Source organism: Crinia signifera, chromosome 2, assembly GCF_055691185.1.
Source record: "Crinia signifera chromosome 2, ASM5569118v1, whole genome shotgun sequence".
Lineage (NCBI taxonomy): Eukaryota > Metazoa > Chordata > Amphibia > Anura > Myobatrachidae > Crinia > Crinia signifera.
In genome coordinates this window covers 274,248,441-274,271,073 of record NC_139218.1, presented here as the reverse complement: position 1 = coordinate 274,271,073, position 22,633 = coordinate 274,248,441, and the positions used below count along the sequence as shown (strand labels likewise).

At 41.9% G+C, this 22,633-nt stretch overlaps 1 pseudogene; it reads left to right on the top strand.

The window, feature by feature from the left end:
• The first annotated feature begins 2,019 nt into the window (after positions 1–2,019).
• LOC146060862 (U2 spliceosomal RNA) lies at positions 2,020–2,226 on the top strand (annotated as a pseudogene).
• The last annotated feature ends 20,407 nt before the right edge of the window (positions 2,227–22,633 follow it).

The window sequence follows — 22,633 nt, the reverse complement described above, 5'->3', positions numbered from 1 at the left end:
GATGAATAACCAGGGAGCTGGTATAGCAGCAGGACACTGGACACAGGTTTCCAGAGAGCAGGTAACAAGCCTGGAGCTGGTGTCATGGCAGCACCCATGTCCCACAGACTGTCCGGGAAATATCAGGTGACAAGTGGTCACAGGGAAGTGGCACAGGGTTATCATGCCAATAACCGCTGTCAGTGTCATTGGCCTATCTGGATGGGACATTTTCTTCTTGAGAGACACCTCATTGTAGCAGTCTCCCCTTTCCATTATAACATCCACAACACAATCTTCTCACTGAAAAGTTACACAATGTCACACAATTCTGGCTGTGCAATGAGTAAGGCCCAATTGGTAAATCTGGGAAACTGGTATGCAACTTTATAACTTGGGTTCAAACCATCTCCCCAAAGCAATGACACCAAACAGCCCCATGTCATTGGTTTCTAGACAGTGTCCTGTAGGAGCCTAGGTACAAGTCCTCTTCTGTTGCACAGATAAAAAAAGGGTACTCTTTACCTAGAAGGGCGCCCATCACGGGCATCGCATGCACTAGAAAATTGCATGCGATGTGACCGACGCGATGACCGCGATTTCCCATAGGGAACAATGTTAAATGTTCCAATTGACCCGATTTTCCATAGGGAACAATGTTAAATGTCCCAATTGACCCGATTTTCCATAGGGAACAATGTTAAATGGCCCACAGAGGCCAAATAGGCACCCTGAAGTGTGAAATGCCCCCCCCCAATTGTTAACGCCACCCCACGATCAACGTCAACCCGAAGCGTGGCGAGCCCGCGAGGGGCGGCGGTACGCGTCCTCCGACCTTTTCATACCCCCACTATCCACGTCGGCGTGGAGTTGAGAATAGAAAGTGTGGCGAGCGCAGCGAGCCACCGAGCCCGAAGCGTGGCGAGTGCAGCGAGCCCCGCGTGGGGACGCAGACACCTTCACAGGTATACGCGTCCCCTCGCGGGCTTCACAGGTGTCCGCTGTGCTCGCCACACTTCGGGCTCGGTGGCTCGCTGCACTCACCACACTTTCTATTCTCAACTCCACGATGCGACCGACGCAATTTTTTTTTCCTTACGATGCCCACGATCAAAATCATCGTGGCACCAACCACACTTTACGGTGCCCGTAATTCACAGAACGCTGCTCCATAGAGTAACAAGCAATTTTCAACAATTTCGGGTATAAACCAGCCTATGAAGTGTGCACGATTCGGTGCCTCACACCCTTTGCAATTAATAGGATCGACAGACTGAAATGGTAAAAGACAAAAATGTTGAAAGATGTATACAATTAGGTTGAATGGAAATTGATGAATGCAAATAGTTCTGAAATGTGTTTTTCAACTATCTGAAAATGGGACTTTTTACTTTAAAGTACACCAACAATAATTCTGCATGTGGTTTCTAGAAAATCACTGGTTCTTAAATCAAAACACTAGCAAAAACAGTTTGTGCTTGAAATATGTTATATATTCTATTTAATCTGTGTTTTGTGTTAGAAATAAGGTATTATTGTCCATTGATACAACAGAGTTGTTATTATGCCTTAGTGGAAATACAATATAATTTAAACTGATTTTGTAAATTCCGGTACCTTTTGCAAGTATACCATAACAAACAATACAGCAGTGTCATATCTTGCAACTAAATAAAAAAAAAAAAAATATATATATATATATATATTTTTTTTTTTAGGGCTTCCACAGTAAGTACTTTGTTTTGTATAACTTTAGGATACATTTTATCAAATTAGAATAATATATATCACTTACACAATGCTTCATACCTAAAACAATTTGCAGTGATTTTCTCTGACCTTAATCCGACCCCTCTGTATCATCCTCCATACCTACTACATTTTTGCTATGCATTCAAGTCCTAACTTGCTCCACTACAGACTTTGCATTACTTGCCAGAGGTGGAACTATCAGTGGTGAGGACTAAGGAGCCTACTTCTGCCCCTGTCACCCTTTTCCTGTCACCTACTGTTTTTCCCTATCATACTCTGCCTCCCCCTGTCGCTTCTCGGCCTTTTGGCTAAGATCAAGTGTAGTATCTGTTCTTATCAGTGGGTATGGACTGGCCTCTGGCAGAGAATAGAGAAAGGCTGGACTGAATAGCTGCTCTGATGGGCGGAGGGTGTGGGACACCTCTTTTTTGCCTCAGAGTGGTGAAAAGTCTGGCTGAGTACCTTCACCTCTGCCAGTGGTAGGAGGTGTTGTTTCCGTAAACCCACTGGTGAGAGGGGGGGAGAAACACTGGGCCTAGAAGTTTGGCTCTCTTGACAGGGTTCATAGCCCCCGAAGGATGAGACAGCGAAAGGCTCAGTCTAGTATCCATTCCCAAGGAGCGGAGAAAGGCTGGGACTGAGTAGATGGCTCCTGTTCCAGAGGTTCGTAGCCTCTAATGGGGAGACCGCGAAAGGCCCAGCTTAGTACCTTCACCTTGGGATCGGAGAAACACTGAGACTGAGTAGATTGCTCTTCCGAGGGGGCCACAGCCCCTAAGGGAGTTTTTCGAAAAGCCCAGTGGAGTACCCTTTCCCATGCCAGGGGCTGGAAAGTGCCCTACGATGGGAGCAGAGAAACACTTGGTCGGACGCTGATCGTTCAGCTTCTTGGAGTCCGAGGCTGCACTGTGCCCCCGGGGAAACTCGGGGGTGCCGAACATGCACGGGTGATCCCAAAATCACCATGCAATAGTAAGCACTAGCACTGTGCACTTCCCTCTAGGTTAGCGTTTCACGTCCTTACCTCGTCCTTTTGGATGGGGTAGGACAATTTTTCACACTCCCACCCGGCCTTCTGGCTGGGGTCCTCTTTATTATTTATCTCTCTTCTTCTTCACTTTCGTGCACTTTTCACGTTTTCTGTTTTCTGTAATTTGTCACGTTATTTTGGGTAGTGTGGTCGACCCTTACGGGCCTTCCATTTCCCCAATGTGCCGAAGCTCTCGCCTTTTGGGGAGAGCTTCAGTCCCCTCAAGGACGACCCCGAGCCGCAAGGCAGAGGGAAGTCTAATATGGGTCTCTCCAAACCTTTGGGTGCGGAGGACCCACCATCCTAAACCTTCCGGGAGTTGAGGAATGAGGGCCTCTCTAAGCTTCGGCGAAGAGGACCCACCGTTCCCTATTTTCCCCTCTTCGGCCTTATGGCTGAGAGGGGTTAGGGGAAAAACAGGGCCCTTCTCCTTCGGGAGAAAGCCCACTTCGATCGCACGGCCCCCTTTGCACGGATTCAGTATGAAATCCCGGCGGTCGGGATCCCGGCGTTCAAAATCACGACGCCGGAATCCCGACCGCCGAAATCCCGACAAGGGGGGACGTGGATCTCCCCCCCCCTTGCGGGCTCGCTGTGCTCGCCACGCAGCGGGTCCAGTGCCTCGCTACGCTCGGCACGCTAATTTATTCTCCCTCCAGGGGTGTCGTGGACACCCCTGGAGGGAGAAAGTGTCGGGATTTCGGCGGTCGGGATTCCAGGGTCGGGATTCTGAATGCCGGGATCCCGACCGCCAGGATTTAAACTGCATCCCCTTTGCACATGTTTAGGCACAGCACTGGTGGTAGGGAGCACACCTAGGGCTCCTGAGTTTCTTCAAACTCACTCTGCCTCCCTCTGTCACCCTCTGCCTCTACTTGTCATCCACTACCATGTTGCATATTGAGAACTTGCTGGGGTGGAGGAGGGGGGGGCAAATAATTTTTGCTCCTGGGCTCATCACCCGCAAGTTCCGCCACTCTTTCTTGCTTATGGTAAAGTCCACATCCACAGTAAGCTTATCACTGTGCTGAGATACATTTTTCCACACCTAGCTCCAGTAGTCTGTACACTTCTAGCATTCCACAGTCAAGTCTCCATTTAACCTCAGTGATGTCACCTGCCCCAGCTCTGCACATGCAGTTGCTAACAATATTGTCAGATTGAGCTGCATGTACAGAAGACAAAGGGGGTCATTAACAACCTGCGACCAGAAGCATAGTTAATTATATTGACCATACACACTGAATGATATATACTGAAAATCGTTAACAATATCCATATCGTCCATATCACTAAGTAAATATTGTCCAGTGTGTTTCCAGCTTTACACAATTGAGCTGGAGTACCCTATCACCAGATTTATTAATCCTTTGAGTGACAACATCTTCTGTGAGAGATACGCAAAATATGAGTGTTGACATCTCTGTGAGATAAACATTACAGGTCATTATGATGAATGAAAATGTTTGCTTGGCAATTTGCACACCAAGTTGGACAAATTAATTTGGCACTCAAAGGGTAAGTAAACTATGGGCCTGATTCAGATATGATAACACAGCCGTGAATTCACATGGTCAATCATCAGTTTAGCCTCTGCCCCACTCCAGTGAAATAACCCCTTATGAATGAATGTGCTCACAGTGCGAATGGATGTGTACAGCTGCACAGACGTTTGCACTCAAGCGAATATATCCAAACTCCATTAGAAGCCGCTCATCAATGAATGATTTTTACACTGGACACAAGTCTTCGCAGTCGCCGCGTAGCCCAGGACTTACTCGGCAGGCACATCTAGGCTTCTATTGACATGCCTGTATTTTCTCTGACACTGCCAGCATTGGTTTTGGCACACCCTGCATTTTCTTTGGCATTCCCTTGAAACGACCTGTTACCACCAACATGCGCCACTCACTGTCAATCACCGTGCGTACGGCCAGTGAACAGAAAAAAATTGCAACTGGGCGTCGCTCATATGCATTACAGCCCATATGCATGCACAGTATATTGATAATTGGCCGCTGTACAATTTTGCAGCAATGCTATCATGTTTGAATTTGGCCCTATAGCTCTCAAAAATAAAGTGTTATCTGTTTATTTATGTATTATCAGTTTCTTATAAAGCACAGTAAGTTCCATTGTGCTTTACAATTGGAAATAGGGAGTAAAAAACTGGGTAGTTACAGGCAGTCAAAATGGTATGAGGGACCTGCTCGCAAGCTTAAAGTACAATGTATAGGGAAATAGGCATTCATACACATGGCTAGGTGTTATCTATTGAATAATGGTCCACCAGATTGCGCGGTTCTGTAATCTGATAAGCTTGCCTGAAGAGGTGAGTTTTCATGGCACACTTTAAGGTTTGGAGACTAGAGGAGAGTCTTACTGTCATGGCTATGAGTTTTGTGAACCCGGCGTGTGCGCGAAGTCTGTGCCAGAGGGTGGAAACAGGCATAGAGACAGAGAGCAATCCCTGATCGGGAATCAAACTCGGGCTTCAGCAGAGAGAGCAATATCCTGACCAATGGATCACCAGGGAGTAAGTATTGAAAGCAGGATGATGAATGTATAGTTGTATGAATGAATAGTACAGGTTATTAGTGTTCTATGGATGAAACAGAATATGAATTAGACTATCCGGATTGATACTGAGGCTGGGTCAGACTCTGGACACTGGATCTCGACTGGACTCCACCAGTGGACACTGGATTGGTCTGCGCTGGTGGACACTGGACCGGACTGCGCCAGTGGACACTGGATCTGGACCAGTGGACACTAGATCGGACTGCGCTAGTGGACACTGGATCTGGACCATACTGCACCGGTGGACACTGGATCGGGCTTTGGAACAGCTGAATAACAAAGCAGGAATGACCAGAGGTAGGGTAGCCAGTAATCTCTCACAGGAAGCTCAGAAGCTAAGCTCACACTTAGCTGTGTGACTAGAGGCACTGACAGCCTTGGAGTCTCGGGTCTCTCTATTTATACCAAGCTGATGACTACTAGAGACAGGTGATTCAGAGAGAGCCAGGCGGACACAGGATGAGTGCAATACCAGTGATCATCCACTAGATGTCACTTTTTGAAATCCTCATTGCGCATGCATGAAATGTGTGCTGCAGCGTGTGCATGAAGTGACTACAGTATTAAAAAGCTCTGTAGCGCAGGAACTACTTTGCTACTACTGTACTGTCTAGTAAGCTACTGTACTGTAGATAGACAGCTCTTATCAGGTGTGTAGGCTAGTGGATAAGTGTGCCGCTCTGCATGTTGTACATTAAAGTACAGTATGCCTAAGTTTGATTATTAAACAGAACTTATTTTTTTCCAACAAACTTACAGTAGGTCAGTTACTGTATATTTAGCACACGAAAACTCCTGCCTCCCTATTAACCTTTCCGTGCGTCTGCATGGGCACAAACGATAATGTGTCTCAATGTTTTGGTCAAAAGGCACTAGGATGCATCTGAGTGGAAAGTCTAGCCACTCTTGTCAAGTGTTGTAAAGTAGTGGATAAGGTTGCCACTCTGCAAATTTAACAGTAGTAATGAGCTGCATTGGGTGGACAATTGGAGAGGACCCTAACTACGGATGCTTGTCGCTGCCCTTCCTGATTTGATATAAACTACTACTTAGTCTCCTCTGTAACCCAAGAGTCTCCTCTTTCCAGTCTCAAGTCTCTAGGATACAGAGAACCGGAGATGTCAGGGTGCAAAGTAGACACATTTTTCCCAATTGACTAGAATGGACCCGTTAATTCAGACACAGTCGCTACAGCGTCTTATTAGTGTTGAAGGTATTGTATTCAGTCCTGACCAACCCCCACCTCACTTTACAGAGATTGCAAAAAAAAAGAAACCGATTCAGTCAAACTTGTTGGGGGGAGGCTTTTTACAAACACTGTGCATTACACAGCATGCTCTATGGTTCTTGTGCATGGACTAACACCAAAAGACTTATATGAAAACAGTTTATTTATGTTTGTCTAGTGCTACTAAATATAAGGTTTAAATGTTTCAATAAAAAAAATAATTATAATAACAATAAAAAACATTGGGGGTTATTCTAATCCACGCTTTCTGACAAAATCCTTCTTAGATGGACAAAACCATGTGCACTGCAGGGGGGCCAGATGTAACATGTGCAGAGAGAATTAGATTTGGGTGAGTCATTTTGTTTCTGTGCAGGGTAAATACTGGCTGCTTTATTTTTACACTGCAATATAGATCTCACTTTGAAGTAAAACCCCACCCAAATCTAATTATCTCTGCACAAGTAACATCTGCCCCACCTGCAGTGCACATGGTTTTGCCCATCTAAGAAGGATTTTGTCAGAAAGAGTGGATTAGAATAAGGCCCATTGTTCCTAGCCCGTCCATAGAGTTTTTCCTATTTGGGCAGTAAGTACACTAGCACTTGCTACTCAATAGCACTTTGTGTATTTAGTAGCAAGAACAGGTTTTTTTTGTACTCTGCTGTAACAGCTATAAGTGATAGCAAAATATGTTTAATGGAGACAGATAAAAGCTCCTCCCTACGTCCTTGGATGCAAAAACACTGTCTTTAGACTCTATATACAGGATCTCCTATTTGCGGTACTCAGTAGTAATGAGTTGCATTAGGTGGACAATTGGAGGGGGCCCTAACTACGGATGCTTGCCGCTTCCCTTCCTGATGTCATATAAATTACTACTTAGCCTCTTTCATATGACACCAGTCTCAAGTCTCTAGGATACAGAGAACCGGAAATATCAGGGTGCAAAGTAGACACATTTTCCCCAATTAACTAGAATGGACCCGTTAATTCAGACATGAGTCGCTACAGACGGTTTAGTGCTGCTGGATATATTGTAAAGTAATGTACTGGATTAAGATCAAGTTGACACCCTCCACCCCTGGGGGAAGGGGAGGAGGTGGTTGACTTCAGCTGCATACACATTATGCACAGTACCAACAGTTCAAAATATTCAGCATCGGCTATGTGAACGTAAATATTTGTTTAGGATCATTACACTACACAGCCCATTTACTCGCAGCGATGTTCACGAGCGTCCCATTACGCACGAGCGTCTCATAATGTAAGCATGCTCCGTACTGCGAATGGCTGGATTCCATTGGAACATTACAGTATATCACTCCGAAGCTAGCTTGATGGAGAATTAGCCACCCAGTGGTGGCGGATTGTATTGCATGGCATGCGCCCACGCCGCTTGGCAGACAGCAGCACAAGAAGAAAATCGGAACGCCAGAACCTCCGCCAAGGCGAGCTGGCGGCAATATTGAGAGGTGCTCCAACTGTATTCTGAAAGACCATGTAGAAACACCCAGGTTTGTGACACTTATTGTGCGAGGGAAGGCACTCCACATAAAGGTTGCAGCACCAAGAAAGTCCTGCAATTGTGAATAGGAGCAGGTATTTTTTCTCACTTAGAATTATATAAACCATTCAGAGAATTAATTTAAAAAATGTAATTAACACATAAAGTATGTACAGGTAGAGTTTCCCGTATCCGGAGATCTCTTATCCAAAATATTCCAAATTATTATTTTTTTATATTTTTGCTCCCCCCTGCCAATTTTTTTTCATACTTACCAAGTCCCCATATGTCCACGGTGGCCTTCAGGATCTTCTTCAGTTTATTCAGCAGTCCCAGGAATGCATTGCGTTGGTGCGCGGGCACGCCGGTGACGTGCCTGCAAACTCGTTCAATGCACCCCTGGGACCGCTGAAGAAGATCCTGAATGTTGCCGTGGATGCCGGAGGATGCCGTGGGAGTTTCGGGGGACCAGGTAAGTATGTAAAAAAAAACGTAAAAATCCCTTATCCAAAATGCTTGTGGTCCCGAGCATTTCCAATAAGAGGCACTTATACTACAAGCAAAATATAAAAAGTCTAGTTTATAGATTATTATTTCAATAGTCTCTAGCAAACTGTACTTAATTCACAAGAGAAATGTGATCAGATAAAATCACATTTTGTTACATCCTGGGCAAACATTTTAGGTCATCCCATATTAACTAATGTCAGCTGCTTAGTTTAACATAATTTGTGTTTTAAATTACACTGGAGAAATATGCATAACCTTATTACATGTGCTCATTTTATGGGTTTTATGTTAATTGTATTGCAAGAGTTCAAACGTAACAGTTTCATTGATTGTGCCTAGAAAATAACGTCTCCTTAATTGCACATCCAGAATGATAGAAAGATGTCAAAAGTATGTGACCACCTTTAACCACTTAACTGGTGTGGTCGCATCAGATGTGACAAAGCCATGATAGGCTTTTCCCGATGGTTGCAGAGAAGTGGAGTAGCTGCCTGGGGAAATTTTTCACTTTCACAGTGCTCTAATTATTGGTGATCCTATATATTGGGAACCGATGTTTGCGGCAAAATAAAAAATTTACAGGTTGAAGTTTTATAAATAAAATCAGGTTGGATAAATCAAATCAATAATAAAACTCCTGTCAATTTCCTGAATTTTATTTTAGCCAGCTAGGTGATGACGCACATGTAAAATTGTCTGCAAAAAGCATTCTTGTATTTTAGTAAACTGCATAGATTTTGCCATTATTTAGACTAAAATTGCACAGTCATCAAAGGGATGTACTCTTTGAGAAGTCACTCAATGGGATCAATCATATTAAGTGCGGATGTTTCACGACTGTGAATCATCACGTTCCGGGTGCACTTTACCTTGTGAGAAAATGTAAGCAAACTTGACCAAACAAAGGGTGAGAGATTGGCTTCATTTGGAAACCGTTGCCAGCATTTCAATGCATTCGAATGGCACCCAAATGGCAGCTTGCACCCTTCAGAGCTAATAGGATCAACCCCATAGTCTGAATTGTAAAAAAAAAAAATGATTTTGAGTTGGATGCATGATGTCACTAATGCAAGTTTACATGATGTTGCTAATTCAAGCTTCGAAATTGGCAAAATGGGTCTTTTGTGCTGTCTTTTTGTATGCCCATTTTATCTCACTTTCTGATTCTCTCACCCTATTACATTTCACCCGATGTATCTACTCATCACTGTCAATTACTGGGTGTTAGTATTAGCAATCAGCAGCTAAACAATCACTGGTAGTGTTCAAATTAGTATCTTGGTATGCTGCATATTGAATCTGAATTTCTCTTCTCATGGTGAATACGTTTTTCACGTGATTGTGAATGAATGAGATCAAAAGGGATTCAATGTTACTCCAGTGTGAACAGACTAACAGGCTAACAGGTTGACAATTATAAAGTGGATAAGAAGGTCACAGCAGTATGCCAGCACAGTATACTAACAAAGTTAAAAAAGCATCTTAAAGCATTTTGGCTGTACTACTGAAACCATAACATAATCATTACGGCATAAGGAGCGGAGCCTTTTCAAATACTTTTTGCTAATCCTTATTTTATTTTTGTATGGAAGTGTTTTATTTCATCTAAATATAATACTGTAATGATAAGTAACAAAAATACACATTACTTAATAGCAATTTAATTTGCAAAGAGACACTATTGGCATATGCATACTTCCAGTTCTGCTGCTCTATATAAATGTCTGATAAGGATATTTTTCTCTATTCCAGGCAGTTACGGGATGTGTTCCACCAATGCTTGCAACACATATATAGTATGACAAGTTGATATTGCATTGAAAGAGTAAGTGTATGGGGATATATTGGTCCATGACTTTGGAAGTGTTGAGTATACAATTGGGGCATATGGTACTTCCCAGCATGCCAAACCATTCCCTTGTGGTGTCATGTGAACATATTTTATTCTTGTGTGCACACAATGTCCCATTTGCAGAATAGTTAGTTTGTACTTATTGGGCGCTTTCTGTGGCACCATGGGGGCTATTCAAATGCACTCAGTGCAGGCAAAATTTGCTACCCTGGACGATTATTGGGGTTTGCACATGTGCGGATATGCGCACGTGCAAACCCCTTCGTCTAGTTTCACACTCTCTTGGTTGGCAGGGTACGGATACAGGGGATCGGCCAGTGTTTCATGGGCATGCACACAAAAATGGTGGACGCAACCATAGTAACGCTGGGTGTACCTCTATGAACACAGGCATGTCCATGCCTGCTTGGGGCAAGAGGCTGGCGTCACAGTATGTCAGCCCCCATCAGCTTCTACCTGTCATTTTTCAAACCCAGCCTGTAGCATGACAGCTGGAGCTGATTGGCTGGCTGTTTATCATTCTCCAATGTATCACTTTTTGAAGCTTTATACATCTGGCCCATAATAACTATACATTTCCACTTTCTAATGTTCAGTAGTTTATATTTATAAACTAATGTTTGGTTGCATTGTTCTTGTTTTTTGTTCAATCAATAGCTTTTTTCTACATATTACAATGACTTGATATTCTCCAATGAATTAATTAGCGTAGTGATGCTGTTTAAGCTGTGATCATTTACAATTTATTCCGAATGATACCTCACCTGTTAATAAGTTTCTCAGTCACCAATTAAGAAGTGTTAAAAATTCTTATTAAATCCGAGAACCAGGTTTTCTTGTTTACACATTTTATTGCAGTGTAAGATAGCTTTAGGGAAATTTGGTTGCATAAAATTGACTCCTTTCAAGGTGTCCCTTAATTAAACTCCATTGTTTGAAGTGATATGTGCTCTGTATAACCTTCAATTAAACTTAAGATCATTCAATTTTTATTAACTATTTTTTTTTCTTGAAAAAAGAAACAAATTCAAAGATTGTGATCTCTATTACACTACAATAATTATATCTGATAAGGAAAAGTAATCATAGTAGATTTAATAAGACCAGAATAAAGAGTATGTTTACTTAAAGTAATTACTGTAGTTCATAATTCTTTTTGAAAAATATCATCTAGAGCAGTGGTAGCCAACTACGGTCCTCGAGAGCTACCAACAGTTCACATTTTCCAGACAACCTAGCTGCTGCACAGGTGCACTCATTACTAGCTGAAACATTTTCAAAGATCGACAGGTGGAGCTAATTACTTCACTTGTGATTCTGTGAGGAGATCTGGAAAACATTAACTGCTGTTAGCTCTCGAGGACTGGAGTTGGCGACCCCAGTTCTAGAGTTTTCTTTTAAGTCAATTACAGTACTTAAAATGCAATTAATGGAATAAAGAGAATAGGCACCAAATTCACATACTATGAGTTACCTAACTGTAATATCATGTAGATAATTGAAGAAAATACCATGCAGAGATATAGAGCTAGATCCTAAGTTGCATACAAAGCCAATGTTTAAGAAGTTGGGAGATTCTTTGATATTCGACATCTAGGAAAATCCCTTAAAACTCAAATGGATTCATGTATACAGGAGCAATTAGACATCAAGCTGCTGACTATCAGAAATGTTTTACAAATGTACTCAACATTTCTGAGCAGTGAAAGAGAGGTAGCTTAGTGCACGCAAAGAGATAGTCCATCTTATGGGCATGTTATGAGAGTGCCATGGACATGTTGGCGAAATTGTTGGCATACACAGATGCTCAACTACACCTATCATAGAACTAGTGCAAGTGTTAATGGTCCGAATGATTGTGTGTCTAAAGGCAGACCATATGATATTCTATTGGCACAGATGGATGTAGTTGTGGCTAATACTTTTTATGTACAGTATTTCGCACCTTCTAGAATATAATAGATAGAATTTGATTGGTTGCTATGGGCAACATCCCATCTTCAATTGAACTCCCATCTAAGTAACTTTACCCCATTATGTCAATGGATTGCTGTTATTTATTGATAGTCTTTAGCCCTAAATTAAGTTTAGATGCTCTTGAAGAGCAATATTCTTAACAGCTGCTAGAGATCACAATACAGACAATTACAGGTAAATCATTAGGAGATATTGGGATCTGTTTGAGCAAAACTGTAGACATAGTTCTGTTACTTTGAAGCCCTTAGCAAAGGTATTTGTAGAGTACTTGCAGCTGCAGTTGGTCACATTCACTTTTTGAGATACTGGCATGCCTTTATGTCCATCAATCAGCCACATTACCATGGGAATTATTTAAACAATGGACATTTAGACTGACTACCTGTGCATATATAGGTGCAATTGACTTTTATTATTGCTTGCCTATTTCTGTTTCAGCTTAACAACAATGTCCTTCACATGCTATTTGTAACATAGGGCCTTATTCTGGTTGACTCTTTGGGATGCGTGTTCTTTCGGAAATGACCGAACGTCACGCACGGCGGACGTTCTAAGAACAAACGCCAACAGGTCGTCCGCATCCTTTCGGACAGACTCTAAGAAGAGGGAGTGTATTCAGACTGCATCCAAACATGCGTGTGCGGTGGGAACTCAAAGATTCTGCATGGTCTTACTGCGTCCGAACGGACGGGAATCTGACCGTACGCACCGAGTTGGTGTATATGCGCAAACCTCAGTAATCTATTCGGAAGTCATGCTTCAGCAGCATGACACATTTATCCAATTAGGGTACCTCATAACATATATATTTATTTTTCATTAAATCAATTTCTTCCTAAATGACACTTAAACACATTACTAGCACTTTAGATTAACCCTTACATCATGTTAAGTTGTAAAACTTCATTGTTGCCCCTTTACCTGTGTTTTATTTATGCATACTATTATTTAATTGCAAGGCAAATGCAATCATTCTAAAAGGTCAAATTGTGATTTACACATAATAAATGTGAAATAATTACAGTTGAACCTGTGAAAAGTGTTTAATTAATCACTAATGACTAGAGGAGTGGATTGTATTGTGCTCAGCTGCGACTGTTTAAGGTGCGGGCGTACTAATTGGGAGATCCGAATGCCTAGCGCATGAACCATTGCCTTCCGAGAAGTGAAAGCTGCTTATTGACACCAAAGATTTCTGCCGTGTTGGTTCGCTTGCGCTCGGTGTCCAGTCCCAATGCACGCCTACCACTGTTTGTGCATTCCCAATTTTTCATCTACAGTATGATTACTCCCAAGTCCTTCTCTACAGCAGAAATAGCGCTGGCTTGTTTCGCAAATTAATCAGAGAATGATGGTTTCTTGGTATTAAAAAATGTATTAACAATTAAACACATTTATTTATAAAAAACACCTAAATATAAAAAAATATATATGGGCTGGACACATTGAGAATATGAATAAAAGGTTGGGAATATTAACCCGTTGGACACTTTTAGACTCCTATATCCAGGATGATATATGACTGGAGGGGAGGTCTCTAATATTAGCAGCAATATATTACCAGGTGGCTGGTTCCAGATGAATAATGAGATGGTGGATGAATGTTCTGTTAGCTTATCCGGTATACCTGGAAGAATTGTGGTGGTCGCTGCAGGTCCAATCTTTGAGCTTGTAAAAGATGACCAGATAGAGAGTACTAGTCCCAATTCCAGTAGATGGTTGATGTACATTTGTAATCCTCAGGAGTCTTGGCAGTGTCAGGGTATTGGGGTTCTGAAAAGCTCTACGCGTTTCTCTGGGAAAGGTCTTCCAGCTTCCTCAGGAGCAAGTCAACCTACCACGTTTTTTAGCCCCTTTATTATTACCTGTGATTTCTCCCCATACTGATTCTACCGATTCTGTATATAAATGTCACTCACATGCTATTTGTATATGAATGTGATTTAAAAATTGATAAATATGCGTCATTGACATATTGTACAATAATACTATATATGAACAACATCCATACCATACTGTATATCTTTAGGTGTGGAATGCAGCACACCTAATACTTACTGTTGTCTCAAATGGGTTAGTAACCTGTCAGTGCCGGAGCTAACACCGAGCACCATCCAACTGTCAGTTTGCAGCTACCAATCCCTTTATTAATCTAACCTTAACTGCACTCTTTTCTTGCAGTCTTACCTCACCCTAGTGCCTAGACCTAACCCTAACTCCAGTACCTACTGTAAAGTCAGGATACATCAGGATTCTGACCATCCGGATGCCACTGGCAGCACCACTGCCCATCTCCCAACTCCCGAGATCCTTACCACATTCCTTCTGCAGTTACTATACCTAACATTGCAATGACTGCAATATTATAATATTTTACACTACATTCTAATACAATTCTATTCCCATAATTGTTCAATATATTTCCCCTGCAACACCATTATAAATGCTCTCCCAGAACTTATATGCTCCTACTCTATCTAAGTAGTTATAATTACATTTTCCTTTGGTAAAATGAAGGATAATTAACATTTTTGGTTGTCTCTTTCTAGCAAAGTCCAAAAAAACACGTAGTTTAATGTTTCAGCAATCTGTTACAACAAGTCTCCTGTATATTCCTAATGTATAGGTGCTGTATATGCCTAATGCTACATATTGTTAAGTATTGAAAATGCCTAGTAGTACTAGACTTGAGTAGTTATTATGAAACAAATGTTTTGCTCTACAACTAGCCAACAGATTATTTTTCTCACCCTTTTCATCGCCTTCAGCTGTCTGACAGCTTGTTACTCTGCTTGTGAAGCTTACAGCTACCTCTGTGGCCTGTTTCCTTAACAACCATGCTGGCCACTATGAAAGAGTGCATCTTGCCCAGCTCCCATATGCAACTTGAGCAGGGTCTCTCAATCGAGGCTAAGCCAAATGCTTCTACTACTACCCATCTGCCCCTCACTTGGTGGTCAGAAGGGACTTTTTGTAGTGGCCTTCCTCTGTGTGAACTCTAGATTTGATCACATATGCTGCAATGTGGCCTCTATCTTGTTAGTTGAATAGCAGCCATTGGCCAGAAAACCTCATGGCCATGTTAGTTACAAGTGCAAGTAACGCTGTGTCCTTGGGAGCAGCCATTTCATTGACAAGCTGTAGGTGCAAAGTGTATTACTGGCCACAGCACATGCTCCTTTAACTGTTTGTTCCCCAGAGTTGGTCACCCCTGTGCCTCTCTGCGAAGAGGAAGACTCTTGTCCTCTTTCTGAGCCGCTGGCCCATCCCCTTCTCCTGCTTAGCCTTAGTATGGTATGTAATAACTTTCCCATAGCTGCCAATAGAAAATTTTGGGCCCAGGACTGATTTTAAGTCCGCCCCCCATCTCCCCCCTTATCCCCCCACATCCCCCTCATCTCCCCACATGAGTTAGTTGGTCCCCTTCTCCAGTACACTAGGCCCGTGAGGCTTCTATGCTGAGCCCTTGCAGGGGTTAGGCTGTCCCTTCTATGTTAGGGAGAGGTCTGTTGACATACTTGTGGGCAGTACTTGTACTCACCGCTCGAGATGCCTCCACATCTGCCGGTCACTGTATGGGCTGTGTCTGCCTCCGTCCCTTCTGCATCTGACCTGGTGCCTGTAGTGCCGCACGTTCCGGGAGTTAGGCGCCGACCGCATGCAGGACCTGGTGGTATCAGCCAGGGGTCTCACTGCGCCTGGTCTCAGCTACTTCCTGGTGTCTTCCCGCCTGTTGGTAACTGCAGATTCCCAGCTACGTCCTGCACGCCACTCACACAGGTACACATAGCTCTCCTGCAGCACTTCTCTTGTCCCGGGGCCATCTTCCCTCTTCCGCTGCCCACAGGTGCCAGATCGCTCCTTCAGCTACACACTGGCTCCCTATTCACCTCACCATGCTGCCTGTCCTCTTCTGGGCTGACACACTCCTTTGCACTTCTGCGCTGTCAATCAACTGGGTCTCCTCACAGCAGCAGCACAACAGAGGGTTGCCACATCGGAGGGTTGCGGTGGGGAAAATTAGCTGCCCGGGCCCTTCCAGAGGCCAGGGCCCAGGACAGCTGTACCCACAGCACCCCCCTGTCGGCGACCCTCCCATAGTGAATCAAGTACCTTATATAAAATACTAATAATATTAAATATGTTACACTTATACATGTTATGCCACAGGAGAGCCCTTTTGACATATTATGCCATGCTAGAACCCCTTGTCAAATTCAAAATAGTATTTAAAAAATGTAATAACATTATGACATTTTTTAAGCAATTGCATGCAATTTACGTATGTGCTTTGCGTGGTATACTACAGTACACTTTGCATATACAGTATTTTGCTGTGCATGCACATTATGATATAATATATTATTGCTGGGAAAAGCCATAAAGACACAAATAACAGATGGAGCCCCTTCCATCTTTCCGAGGGCTGGCGATAGAATCTTGAGGCCTCACCAGCTGCCAGGCCCCACCATCTGTCAGAAGGAGGCACGTGCGCACAAGATGCTCATGCGCCCCATCAGAATGGAGTGCACGAGACGCTTGTGCGTCCCTTCTGATGAAGCTTCCCGCTGCCTTCCGCCGCCTCCCTGCTCGCCGTTGCCAGTAAGTATCGCACACCCCCCCCCTGCTCTCCGTTTCCGGTAAGTATAGCCACCCCCCAAACTCCCCCTAACCCTGCCCATTTCCCTGAAGTGGAGACCAGCAGGGTTTACGCCGCCCAGCCACCGAGTGACTGGGACGCGGGGCAAACTAAAGTTCATTAAGTTATAGAACTAAACACTTTTATACAGTACATGTTTCACAATAGAGGCAGCACGGATGGTGTAATGGTTAGCATTACTGCCTCACAGCGCTGAGGTCATGGGTTCGATCCCCACCATGGCTCTAACTGTGCAGAGTATGAATATTCTCCCCGTGCTTGCGTGGGTTTACTCCGGGTACTCCAGTTTCCTCCCACAATCCAAAAATATACAGATAGGATAATTGTCTTCCAACAAAAATTAACCCTAGAATGTCTGTTTGTGCGTGTACCTGTGGTAGGGAATATAGATTGCAAGCTCCACTGGGGCAGGGACTGATGTGAATGTTCAAATATTCTCTCTGTAAATCGCTGCGGAATATGTATGCGCTATATAAGAAACGGTTAATAAATAAATAATAATAGAGCTGCTTATTAATATTATGCCAGAGTAGATCCCCTATGCAAACTATGTCATGAAAGAGCCACTTACACAATTTACACAACAGTAGAGATACTTATACACATTATGCTATGATAGAAGAGCCTCTCCTGCTCATTCCTCTTCCAAGTCATCATTCCTTCTACTTCCTCCATGCCTCTTCTCCCTCCCCCCAGCAGCTATGGAATGGCTCCTATGCCCAGTGGAAGTCCCTCTGGAGAAATGGGAAGGCAGCTGTAACATTGCATACTGAAGCGTATATTAGCAGTAGCGCAAGCCTGTGACAAGAAATGTTGGGATATTTGGGTGTTTTGATGATAGGTTTACTGTTAGTGGACACAACTGTACTGTATGTAATATAGAGTAACTTTAAATGCCGTACAAATAGAGTACATGTCTATGTGTTTTACAATTTAACTTACAGTATAGTAATGTATCTTATTCTGCCCATGCAACACATCTGTTATTATTACATTTAATTTACAATGCCACCATTAGCACCATTTCACAAGGTACTGTATTCTGAACCTCAGCTTCCACGTTATTTTCTCATATTATTAAACAGTGCTTATTTGTTTGATTAGTATATTAAAAAATATCTCAATGATGATTTGATCAAACATACAGAATATTACAGCAAATTAAAAGAAAGTCGAAAGTTTACTAATTGATCATTTTAGGCTTTTTTTCATCCCTTTTTATTCACATTCCCATAACCTTCAAAAAAAGATTATTCTTTTTTTTTTTTTTTAACAACTTAGAAACATTTGATATTGTATATATTTAAGAATAATTCTTAAATCCTGTGTTTTACATTATTTGTCATATTGACTGAGTTTTTAAATTGTGTTTGAAAATTAAAAAAAAAACTGACAAACTTTTATATTTATTTATTTATAAGCTAAGTCTGTGCAATGTTGTATGAATAAACATGCCATGTGTATAGCCAGCTGTGGTTTTATTTATCTTTCTCTGATCTGCCACAAAAAATAGACCAGGTCTTGATATGTAATGTGTTAATTGGTATCTTGCTTGTTAATTAGGTTTCACTGACACCTTTTCTCTTGTCTTTGCTATTTTTAATGAGCTCCCTTGTTGTATTAGATATTAGGTAATTAACTAAAACAAAAAAAAAAATGTTTGCTGGTCTATTCCAAGTCAATAGCGGTATATGTATTAAATACAACATACATTTCATTAACTGGATCATTGCACTTCAATATTGTTTAATCAATGGACCATAATATTTTTTAGAAAATGCATTTTCTAAAAGCGTTAAACTAACAGAGGAAGAAAGGCAAGAATCCATATTTGTTCCTGTCCTTAAAAAACAATGAGATGCTAAGTTTATAATGAAAAACATTATAATTTAGAAATACATATAAATATAAAATGGAATTACCTGAAAATGTACTGTATTGGATATATTTTATTGAAACTATATCTTAATTTTTGCACGTGGCAAGTGGTTAGATTAGTAGGAAGCTCCAGAAATTCTATTAATCTCCATTCAGCACAAATTGGGCTTGATCAGTCCAGGGGTGATGCTAAGTGTGCCATATCACTCCAGGGGTGAGCTAAGTCTGCCAAATAATTCCTGGGGTGAGACAAGTCTTCCATATAATACCTGGGGTGCTGCCAAGTGTGCTGTATTAGTCCAGGGGTGAAGCTAAGTGTGCTGTATCAGTCCAGGGGTGAGCTAAGTATGCTGTATAATTCATGGGGTGCGCTATCTTCCGTATTAATCCAGAGGTGCTGCCATTTTTTTATTTATTTTTACTGCAGGAAAGTCACCATGTGTGCTGTATAATTCCATGTGTCCCTTATCAGTCCAGGGGTGCCCGCATGTGTGCTGTATACTTCCATGGGTGCCCCATATGTCCCATATCAGTCCAGGGGTGCCCGCATGTGTCCCGTATCAGTCCAGGGTTGCCCGCATGTGTGCCGTATAATTCCATGGGTGCCCCATGTGTCCCATATCAGTCAAGGGGTGAGCCAAGTGTGATGTAGAATTCATGGGGTGCTGCTAAGTCTGCCGTATCAAACCTGTGATTATGCAATGCATTCCTATGAATCGTGAGCACACTAGTCATGAATAACCAGTTGCATGTGTGATTATTTGCACACATGATGAAGATGGACAGATCTGCTTTACCTGTAATTAAAGGTCCATACATACTGGGCGATTTTGCCCAGTGTGTCTGCTGACCAATGATGTGGACAATTGCTGGGTTGAAAACCACTCACTGCGTGCACACTATGCATTTTTTACCCTATTTAGAGATTCTCCCATGTATAGGATGACTTTCCATAGCAGGACCAGCAGATGAGTGTCCCCACTCAATGCTGTCCCGTACACACTGGATAGTTTGGAGCTGAAAGCAGCTCAAATTACTAAACTGAGCTGCTTTCAGCTCAAAAGTCACCCAATGTGTATGGACCTTTACTATTCTATAATAAACATGGAACAATATCTTAAGTATTTTTTTAAATCACAGGACAGAGTCACTACTCTATAAGAACATATTTAAATCCCATAACCAAAGGTTTGTATAATCATTGCTGAAGATAGCATTTTTGTCCCCCCCGACCCCCATTGAAATACATATAAATTTGCTTCAAGAAAAATTTGGCTAAAAGCATTCAAAGAATGATATTTCAGAATCAAAGTGGAGAATCAATTTCCACTGATATCTTTGGGGGCAATCATATTAGTCCGCCCAAATTAAATATCCATTATCTTATGAAAACACACATGTTCAGTGAAACCCATGTGTTTTCAGGATAACCCTCAGTTATACAATTACCCATAATAATTTACCACGGGTAATTGTATACCCCCTGAGTGTTTGTTCTTTATTCAAATCTATGTGCTGTTATCATGAATGCTAGCTACTATGTGGATAATTTGGTCATCAAGAACAGTAAACCATGATTAATATCTATCTGGTATTTTCATAGCATAAATTAACACTTACTTTGAATAATTTTGAATATTATAATACATGTAATGAATTTAAAATCAGAAGAAATAGGCATTAACTTTATTTTATTGACATTTTGTTTAAAGAATATGCTAAAGTTTGTCATTAAATCAAAATGAAGATACATGAAAAACATTGCAATCATATTTATAACACTCTTGATTAATTTGCTGTATTGTTGAATTGATGCATTTTCCTTGGTTCAGTAATTTACAACTGAAATACATAAGATACTTATTGAAAAGTAATTCCAATTGCTGCACAAATTTAAATCAGTATGCAAATTCTCATTAAGGGCAATACAAAATTCGTAGCACTTAACATCACATGTAAATGTTAAGTGTTGTTAAAAGTTGCAACTAAAAAAAGTTTATTTAACTTTTTACCACTTCTTCTCTTAGGATAAAGTAAAGACCAAGTTATACACACTGGTACAGATGTAACCACTTTTATTGTGGCTTCATTGTGTATGGTTGTGACATGTATGGCGCAATGTGTGGTGCATGCTGACATGCATGTGCATGTTAGATGCACTCATGGCCCATTACAAAGCCATTAGCAAACATTAAAATATAAAATGCCATAATAAATAAATTATGCCAGGTACACACCAGGATGACCCGCTCACGATGAACATCGTGAGTGGGTCATCAGTGTTTCGTCCGACCCGCTGAGCACATGACCCGCTCACGATGTGCATCATGAGCGGGTACCGATCCAACCGCGACCTGCACCCGGGTGTATTCTCATTTTTAGATCCTACCTGCTGCAGGTAGGATCTGAATAACGACCGACCCGCGGGGCCGCACATCTGATCGGGAACAGATCGGAACAGGACAGAAAGGGGCCCAATCAACATACAATCTACATCCAATCGGTCAAAATTGGATCTAGATTGATGGTATCGGACCCTCGTCGTCCTAGTGTGTACCCTGTATTAGATTGCACTGTATTTTATTTGATAGAATGCATTGAATATTTATGATATATTAAGGTTTATATACATACATTTCAGCAAATCTAGAACCCACTACCTTCACTTATTTCATTATATGCTTTTGCTCTTTTTCATTGTGAAATACTGATTCCACATAATGATTTGTATCCACAGAGAGCTCTTTATAACAAAACTAATAATTTGTTAAACTACAGGCTTACTCAATATTTGTTTTGCATACTGTAAGTTTTTAGGTGCTTGAACAATCCAAAGTGTCATGACAATGATTACACAGGATAAAGAATGGTCACATAGTCAAAAACAATGGGCCTTTTTCTGGTTGGTTCTTTGGGATACGCATTCTGTCGGAAATGACCGAACGCCACGCATGGTGGACATTCAAAGAACACACGCCCACAGGTCGTCCACATCCATTCGGACGGACTCTCTAAGAAGAGGGAGTGTCTTCAGACTGCATCCAAACGTGCGCGTGCGGTGGGAACTCAAAGATTCTGCACAGTCTTACTGTGTCCGAACGGACGGGAAGCTGCCCGTATGCACCGAGTTGGTGTATGTGCGCAAACCTCAGTAATCTATTCAGAAGTCATGCTTCAGCAGCATGACACATTTATCCAATTAGGGTACCTCATAACATATATATTTATTTTTCATTAAATCAATTACTTCCTAAATGACACAAACACATTACTTGCACTTTAGGTTAACCCTTTCACATTAATGTAATAGGCAGATTTGCATTTAGCTTTGGTTAACAGAGTTCTGTCCATTGCTTGCAGTGTAAATGTGGGTGAGATACCAACAATATAGTTGTGTTTGCAGCATATATTCTAGTATTTTGTAATGGCCCATTTAGGCAGCAATGCTTCCAATTGATCCTGTGAAAAGAGTTTAATTAATCACTAATGACTAGAGGACTGGATTGTATTGTGGTCAGCTGCGAGTGTTTAAGGTGCGGCCGTACTAATTGGGCGATCCGAATGCCTAGCGCATGAACCATTACCTTCCGAGAAATGAAACTTGCTTATTGACACCGAAAATTTCTGCCGTGTTGGTTCGCTTGCACTGGGTGTCTGGTCCAAATGCACGCCTACCACTG